The sequence below is a fragment of the Mustela nivalis genome (genome assembly GCF_964662115.1).
Source record: "Mustela nivalis genome assembly, chromosome: 13".
In the NCBI taxonomy this organism is placed as follows: domain Eukaryota; kingdom Metazoa; phylum Chordata; class Mammalia; order Carnivora; family Mustelidae; genus Mustela; species Mustela nivalis.
In genome coordinates, this window is record NC_139032.1 from 50168203 (window position 1) to 50177371 (window position 9169).

The 9169-nt window shown below is 36.4% G+C and overlaps 1 pseudogene across 1 annotated transcript; it reads right to left on the reverse strand.

The window, feature by feature from the left end:
* Nucleotides 1-1393: 1393 nt before the first annotated feature.
* LOC309846317 (translation machinery-associated protein 7 pseudogene) lies at nt 1394-8626 on the reverse strand (annotated as a pseudogene). The gene is made up of 2 exons: nt 8611-8626; nt 1394-1671 (listed from the first exon to the last, which is right to left on the reverse strand). The product of its transcript is annotated as a translation machinery-associated protein 7 pseudogene (transcript).
* Nucleotides 8627-9169: the final 543 nt, after the last annotated feature.

Consider the following 9169-nt stretch of genomic DNA (forward strand, 5'->3'; position numbering starts at 1 on the left):
CGTCAGGTACCACCTGCTTTTTTTTCTTCTGACGAGGAATGAAGTGTCCCTACTTCCTTTTAAGGTCATTCTTTCCCTGTCAGTTGAGGCTCTCATCCTCTCATTCCTGTCTACTCCAGTGGAGGATATATAGACTCTTTATTCATCGGCTCGAGGGCTACCAATCTGCTTCACTGTTGTATCATCCCCATTGTGAAAAAACAAAAACGAAACACCACACACACAAAACCCACAAAAAAAAAACCCAAAACTTTATCTTAATCCTGTATCCATTCAATAACCATTTACTCTTGTTGTTGTTGCTGCTCCTGAAGTACAAAAGTCTTGAAAAAGTTGTTAACTAATTGTGCCTCCAGGACCCACACTTCCACCTCCCCATCAGCTTCTTAATCTGCACAACGGAGACCACTCCTGTCAGCGTCAACCCGGGCCTCAAGGGTGACTCAGGTCATGGCTGCCTCTGTGCTCTCTTCTTATTCATCCTGTGACATCTGCCAGCCTTGAGAATCCCTCTATTCCTGACACAGGTTCTTGACATTGATGGTCCAAGGCATCCTGCGCCAGGTTTTTGTCCTGTCCCACAACTGCTGCTTCTAAGTTTTCTTCTGGTTTCAGCATCTCTAGGGGAAACCTGAATATTCCAGAGTTTGGGGTTCTTTTTTTTTTTTTTTTTTTTTTTTTTTATTCCCAGAAGATTTCTTCCACTCTTTGTACATTGATGTGCAAAGTTACTTATCTACTCTGGATCTACTACCTAAGCTTCATACTCCGACATGCATGTGTTTATAACACATCTTCATATCTATGTCCAAAAAAGCATTATCCTGATTTCTCTCTCGGCTCCCAGAACAGTCAGACGGATGTTTTAGAATATAAAATGATTTTCTGTATTCCTAGGGCTCAAAATCAATGGCTTCACATTACATTTTGAGTTAAATCTTAACTTTTCAGAATTTATAAGACATTCTGGCATTCATCTAGCTGTCCTACATCATTTCTACCAGGTCCTTCTTACTTCCCTCTGCTCACTTCAATTTGACATCTCCTTCAGACATGACTAAAACCAAAATGTAACTTATAAAACTTCTCATACATGACCCATTTCAACAGACTTAAGGTTTTGTTTTCTTTTGTTTTTAAACTGCTAAGATACTCTTCTCCATTTGTACTGCTTAACCTTTAGTTGACTTCAAGTTATGTTTTTTTATGGATGATTATATGACAAAAGTTTATTCTTAAAGTTTATTCTTTATTTACTTAAATTCTTAAGTAAATTCTTAAAAAGTTTATTCTTAATTCTTAAAGTTTATTCTTAAAGTTTACTCTTCAAGTACAAGAGCTAAGACAAAACTTCATTCTAACTCTAGGTGGCAACAGATATCGTGACAGGGAATCCAGATGTTTAAACAGGAATGGAACGAAGGATCATCATTGCCTCAGGCACAAGGAACAGCTTACTTTTTGCCAGATTTCTTAATTCCACCTGTGGCCAGGAGCCCCTTCCCCCCACATTGCATTCACTTTCAGCTCCTGGAGTTTCTTCTGCTCCTCTTTCTGCTTCTGCTTAAATGTCTTATCTCATCCGTTTGGCCTGCTGCATGGGCTGCTTCAGAAGCGTCCTCTTGCCACCTTCACGGGTGGACGTGGCACCTGCTGTACCTTCCCCAGAACCTGCCACCGGAAGCTCGTGGTTATGTTTTTGGTTTGCTTTCGTGCGGTTATATTTTGATTAGATCAATCCTTGTATTTACTGGCCACTCACAGTATTGCTGAATATCTTCACCACTGATTTTTCAAATACCCTACGGAATTTGATGAAGAGGGCTCCTGCTGCAAGTCATGTCACCATTATTTCAGAACAAGGAGGCAAATGTGAAACTTAATCCCTATACCTAGGGTCATCAGTGAGATAACTCGGTGCAACAGCAGCAGTCCCCTGTTAAGGTGTTGTGATTTTCCTCACCTCCCAGGATCTGTCTGCTTTTCCCCGTCCCATGCCCTGCCACCCTACAGAAAGATTAATAAGAAGTTCAGTTTCGATTAATGAATGATTCCAAATTTTGATTTTACTCTAACCATAAGACCCAAGAAGATGTTGATATGTCTTCTCTTACTTCTTATAAGAAAGTTTGAGCTAAAGGATTAATTACGTTAAACATTTTATCTCAGAATGATATCTATTCTTCCTCTATCTTGTTTTGTTTCTATTTGACTTTATTTGTAACTATGGAGCTTAAAAATATTTTTGTGGTAAGCTTTGGCAAATCTTTCTGCAAGAAATGGAATATATACATTTTTGATATACAGAATATACACAGAATATACTGCAGGACAGTGTTGAGCTGTTAACCAGCAGCTCTCTTAAAATGGAGCTCATGGTTTTAGTAGATGAGAAGTTGAATATAAACCCACACTAGGGTTTATAAAGTCACGATTAATCTAAGGCTCCTGTAACAGAAAATAATGTTCTAAAAGGGCCAAAAGTAATTCCACTATAGTCTGTGCTTATTAGACAGTACTGTTCAGTAGAAGTATACAGTAAGCCACACGTGTGCCTTTCAAATCTTTTTAGCCACATTAAGTAAAAAAAAAAAGGAAGAAATATATAAAATAATTTCATTAATATATTTTATTTAACACAACTACCAAAAGGTGTTATGATTTCAACATGCATTATAAAAATTATTAACATGCTATTTTATTTTTTCTAAGTATTTTAAAGCCAGTGTCTGTTTTACAATGACAGCACATCTCAATTCAGACTACTAAACTGAGTAGAATTGAATATTCAATTCAGAATACTCAACAACCCCCTCTGACTAGGCGCTACCATACTGGCCAGTGTATTTGACTGTATCTGTCAGTGAGTATCAATTTAAGATGCACATACATTTAAGAGGCTACTACAGAAACCCAAATCCCAATCACCATTATGTGGAATGCATATGAAGTTTAAATAACATAAACAGAGGACAGATACATTTATTTCCCCTGAACTCTGTTTCAGTGATTCCATAATATAGCATTTTAAATATTTCTATTCAAATAAACATGATTTTGTACTTTACCTCCTGCTGTGGCAACTTTAAATTGCTGCAAGTAAAAAGCTGCTAAAAATTACAAATTGCCACCTAAGTTTCCCTGCCTACATGATGATAATTAGTCCTATTTTTGAAGGACCACAGATTATTGCCAAACAATTAGATGCATCTTTGGGAAAACTCATCTCTTTTCTTCCAAAAAATACCTGTTTCTATTCAGTTCAGAAATATTCACTTTTTTTTTCAAAAGTCAAAAATAATTATTTATTACTTATAATATTCTAGGTATTTATTGGGGATATAAGATGAATAAGATACTTGCCTTAGAGAACTCACAATCAAGCCAAATACCTGAGCTAGCTTTATGTAATGTTACCCTTCAAAAATATATATTCAATTACATCACCAAAATCTTCTAAGAGCAAGGACTCTTTTGAAACTACTTTATTGAGTTATGATGAACATAGAGAAAGCTGCACGTATTTAATGTACATGACTTGATAAGTTTGGAGATAAGTATACACCCATGAAACCATCACCACAAGCTTTATCATGCACATATTCCTCACTTACAAAAGTTTGTGGAGTTTTTTTGTATGGACCTCTTTACAGTTTTGTGATAGAAACACTTAGCATAAGATTGACCCTCCTAGCAAATGCTTAAGAACGCAACACAGCACTGTTAACAGTAGGGACTAAGCTGTGTAGAAGATCTCCAGGACTGGAGCGCCTAGGTGGCTCAGTAGGTTAAGTCTCTGCCTTCGGCTCAGGTCATGATCCCAGGGGCATGGAATTGAGCCCCACATCAGGCTCTGCTCATCGGGGAGCCTGCTTCCTTTCCTCTCTCTCTCTGCCTACCTGTGATCTCTGTCAAATAAGTAAATAAAGTCTTAAAAAAAAAAAAACAAAAGAAGATCTTCAGGACTTGCTCATCTTATGTAACTGAGACTTTGTACACTTTGACTCAAATCTCCCTATTTCTCCTCCCCCTCAGCCTCTGGCAACCAGCATTCTCCTCTCTGCTACTATAAGTTTGACACTTTTTAGATTCAGCATCTAATTAGTATCAGATAATATCTGTCCTTCTGCATCTGGCTTATTTCACTTAGTATAATGTTTTCCGGGTTCATCCACATTGTCACAAATGGCAGGATTTCCTTCTTTTCAAAGACTGAATAATGTTCCAACATGAATATGATATATATTGCATTTTCTTTATCCACTCAGGTATTGAGAATATTTAGGTTGCTTCCATGTCTTAACTATCGGGAATAATAATGCAATGAACCTAGGAGTTCAGATATATCTTTGACATCATGATTTCAATTCCTCTGGATAGACATACCCAAAGTGAGATTGCTGAATCATACGGTAGTTCTACTTTTAATGTTTCTGAGGAAACTCCATACTATTTTCCATAGTGTCTGTACCAGTTTACAACATTTCCACCATTAGTACACAAGGGTCCCCTATTCTTTCCCACCAACGCTTGTTATAACCTACATCTATCTATCTATCTATCTATCAGGGCATCTCATTATAGTTTTCATTTGAATTTCACTGATGAATAGTAATATTGAGCACGTTTTTACATTTTTTTTTAGATTTTTAAATTTTATTTATTTGATAGAAACCACAGGTAGGCAGAGAGGCAGGCAGAGAGAGAGGCAGTGGTGGGGGCGGGGAGCAGAGGAAGCAGGCTCACCACTGAGCAGAGAGCCTGATGTGGGGCTTGATCCCAGACCCCTGGGATCATGACCTGAGCCGAAGGCAGAGGCTTTAACCCACTGAGCCACCCAGGTGCCCACCTTTTAATATATCTATTGGTCATTTATATGTCTTCTTTGGAGAAATGTCTGTTCAAGTTCTTTGCCCATTTTTAACCAGATTGTTTCATTTACTTACTGTTTTATGTTTTAGGAAGTCCTTACATATTTTAGATTAGCCCTTTATCAGGTATATGGCTTACAAATATTTTCTCCCATTCCATAGGGTTGCCCTTTCATTCTGTTGATGTTTCATTTTGATATGCCAAAGCTTTCTAGTTTAACATAATTTAACTTATCTGTTTTTGCTTTTGTTGCCTATGCTATTGGTGTCATACCCAAGAAATCAATGCCAAGGCCAATGTTGAGAAGATTTTCCCCTATATTTTCTTCTAGGAGATTTGTTTTCAGATCATATGTTTAAGTCTTTAAACCCTTCTGAATTGATTTTTGTATATGGCGTAAGGTAAAAATCATCCGATTTTATTCTTTCACATGTAACCATTCAGCTTTCCCAGCAACTTTTACCAAATACACTATTTTTTTCTACATTGGTAGAATATTTGCTTTTAAATTATATCTAAAATTAAGTGAGTTGGTGAGAAGTTATACAGATCAGGAGAATTAAATGGAGGAAGAGAGCTTGGTGCACATCAACCACAAAGACTCAGTTACTGGGAATCGTGACCACCTGCCCATGCCACTATTCCATATGTCTCTCTCTCAGTGTAACCTTTTTTCATCTTGTCCTCCCAGTTAATCTGAACCAGAACTTAAAAAGAAATCTAAAAGGAAAAAAAAAACCCAAAGTTGATTTTTTTCAAAAGATATTTATCTTCCTTTATTTCTTTGTAAGCTTTCCAAGAAAGTGACCACATTCTGTTTGGATGTCAACTAGCACTTAGCACAGGACCAGTCACAGAACAGGCACACTACATATATTTCACAGGTGAATGTTAGTTTTGTTAATAAAATAATGAATCATTTCTTTAAATTTCTTACCTCTTATGTATGTTCATGGAGACCTGAGCTCCATGATACTGGAGTGAAAACCTTTAGGGTGAATTATGTTCTTTCCCTCTCTACCTAAGATAGCAAGGGGAACATATCAATGTTCAAAAAAATTATGTGTCAGCTGGCTTTATGCTCTATCAATATCATGTCACCCAACAGAGCAAATAATTCTCATCATGAAGGACTTGCTTTCAAGTGGCACAAAAATGATAAGAAAAATAGTTCATATAAACATTGAATAATAGAAGCAGTAAGATATAGAAGCCTGGTGGAGTTAGAAGTAATTGAATTCAGGTTTCTTAGGTGACTGTTGAATACACAGAATGAAAGAGTATATCCACAAATTTTATAACATGTAACACTCAGGGTATTATTCTAATCTATGACAAACATTGTAGATTAATTGTTTTGATCATTTTGAGACAGAACCAGTTATTTTAAAGCAATATATAAGGCTTATTTCTTGTATCATTTAAAAATCAATTTTAATAAAAGTTGTCTTGAATATTGTTGCCTTTGGCTTCAGCAAATCCTTTTCATTTGTATGGGGTTTTAGATTTTCAATGCACTTTCATGTACACTCATCTCATTTGATTTTCTCAACAATTCTAGGAGTTGATGTTACTATGCTGTAAGTAAAGATATCGAGTCCAATTGATTTTTCTGACTACAGGTCAAAGAAGAGAAATCCTGAGAGGTTACCATAAAAATCCAGTCTCCCTTTCTTATATAAATGTACATTCACCTCATTCTTTTTGCCTTTATCAACATCTTTCTCTGACCAGCATTTTGGAGATATCAATAGTTTGCTGTCTCAACACAAAGTATCAGCTTCTGTTGATCCTGTTGTCAAGACTGGTAAGCAAACAGAGGGCAACATTTTCTTTAATTTCTTAATAATATTTTATATTTCTTTTCCCAACACCAATCCTGGTTGCTAAGTCTCTACACTGTCCCTTTCTTCTACACTACACATGTTGCCAAGACTCCAAAATTATAAAATTTTTAACTCTGCGCCTGCATGATCCATATTAATTCTGCTGATTACAACAGGATTAATTCAAGATATAAAACAAATAGAAAGAATCCGAAATCTTAACAATAAGACTGCTTAGTGATGGGTGCTGGGTGGTTCAGTCATTAAGTGCCTGTCTTCGGCTCAGGTCATGATCCCAGGGTCTTGGAATCGAGCTACACATTGGGCTCCCTGCTCCATGGGGAGTCTGCTTCTCCTTCTCCCACTCCCCCTGCTTGTGTTCCCTCCCTCGCTGAGTCTCACTCTCTCTCTGTCAAATAAATAAGTAAATAAAAAGACCGTTTAGTGAAATCCAACTTTAGAAATACAAAAGTTCTCTTGTGCATCTTTCAGTTATTTCTTGCATGCATTTCCTCCTCCTGTCGAACATAATTTCTAGCGGTTCCTTGATATCCAGATTCACAGAACCATTCTCAGAGCTCTCAGAACCCCTCAACCATTCTTTGCTTCATTCCTCAATGGATTATATTTTAAATATCTTTCATCAATGTTTGAAACTTTACTTTTAGAAGAGAAAATCAGCGAACTTGATTCAACAGATGATTTTACTGCTTCATGGAAAAGACCTGACCTCACTCAATCTATGCTTCTCCAACCTAATTCTTTCTCTTAATCATCACCTATATGTTTCTCCTTATCTCTTAAAAAAATTAATCTTTTCCTTTATCAGATTGTTCTAATCATGCATGCATTTGAGCTCACCCATTCTTGAAAATGCATTACCTCATTTATATCTTCTTTCATTGGCCTGTTCATCTCACTTTCCATTAGATTTTTCTTATCTCCCTAAAACATGGTCAAATCCATTCTATACACATGATCAAAATAATAATGCCTTCAGCAACTTTTCCAATTCTGTTGTTTTAAGGAAGATATTTATTTAAAAATATCTACTGCCCAATTTCTGGTAACTCTTCAACAATTTATAATCTAACAGCTTGCTTCTTACCATTCTTCTCTAAACTTGCTCCTGCAATGTTTCTCTCTGTATCATCTATATCTATTCATACGCAATAAGCTAACCCAAACCTAGGACTCTAATATAACCAGTAAGTGTTAGTCACAAGTTTACTTGTCAGTGATTCTGCTGATTTGAGCCTGGTTGAGTTGAGCTGTAAAGACCTTGCTTAAATCTAGGTGATCAGCTGACTGGTTGTTTTGGAACTAGCTGTGGAGGATAGTTGGTTGGCTGTTAGCTGTGGTTAGAGGAGTTCATATGGTAACAGTAGGATTCCAAGAAAGTATGGAAGCATGCCTGTTCTCTTGAGTCCTATACACAGAAAACACTATATTGTCATTTCTGTTGCATCCCATTAGTTAAAACAAGTAACAACAAGGTAGAGAAATAAATTCTATGTGTTTTCTGATGGAATTGCAAAGTTAGGCTACAAAGATGAGAGCTACAGGGATGAACAAAGAATTGGATGATGTTTTATTTGGGCTCTATCACATCTTGCTTAATTTCTTATATCAAATCAGTCTTCCATGGGTCTTCAGGAATTACAATTTCCTAGATTTCCCCTTACATTTCTAGCCTACTCTTTCAATCTCCTTGGTTGGTCTTGTCAATTCTTTGAATATATGCATTTCTTTAAGTGCATTCATTGGTCTTTTACTCTTTTAACTGTTGATGTTTCTCCTATGACTGTATCATCTGAATTTACTGCCTTGTCACAGGCTCTGCTTTCAGAGAAAACAAATTAAGAAACATATTCTTTTCCATCAGTTTTTATTGTGTTAAAGCCTTATTTACCTCTTAACTGAACCATGGCTCTAACTTCTTTCCTACATTCCCACCTCCAGCTTTACCTGTCCTCTGATTATCTGCTGCTGGTGGAATCTTTCTTAAAACTGTATCTGATTTGTGAGATCAGATACAGTTTTAAGAAAGCTGGGGGGAGGGGGTTTGGGAGAAGAGGGTGGGATTATGGACATTGGGGAGGGTATGTGCTTTGGTGAGTGCTGTGAAGTGTGTAAACCTGGTGATTCACAGACCTGTACCCCTGGGGATAAAAATATATGTTTATAAAAAATAAAAAATTAAAAAAAAAACTGTATCTGATTATAACATGAGATACCCTATAATTCTAAATCAAACATCTTCCTCCAATAACTTTAATTTTTCTTCACTGAAAGATTAAATTTTGTTTGGAATTTAGGGCCTTCCACTACCTGACCCTGGTCTAGTTTATTCAAACTTCCAATAATTCTATATACATTCACTTCAGTCATATTACAGACTCTGTTCCTAGAACATTCCCTGTATATCCCTATTCATATCCCTTTCTCAGGTTCTCTGAGTCTTAAATAAT